Source organism: Wasmannia auropunctata, unplaced genomic scaffold, assembly GCF_000956235.1.
Source record: "Wasmannia auropunctata unplaced genomic scaffold, wasmannia.A_1.0 LD336048.1, whole genome shotgun sequence".
Taxonomy (NCBI): Eukaryota; Metazoa; Arthropoda; class Insecta; order Hymenoptera; family Formicidae; genus Wasmannia; species Wasmannia auropunctata.
Window position 1 is genome coordinate 100153 of NW_012026842.1, and position 326 is coordinate 100478.

The following is a 326-nucleotide window of genomic DNA, read 5'->3' on the forward strand; positions in this document are numbered from 1 at the left end:
CTGATCTGTCAAACTGCCCGTTCAATTAAATCACCTGTTGAACCGCCTGTCGAACTGTCTGTTGAACTGTCTGTCTGTCCAAAGAACCGCCTGTCGCACTGTCTGTCGAACTGCCTGTCGAACCGATACCCCTGATCTGCCGAACCGTCTATTGAACCTATTCTATCGCTATCGTTCCTAACGGCATAGAAATCTTATTCGTTCGCAACCAACGTAACGTTGATAAGGTGTGCGATTGAATTCGATTTGCGTCTCGTTGTCCCGTAGATATCGCACCAATTCTCTCGGCGGACGAAGATTACCAAAACTGTCGAAATATATAGCAA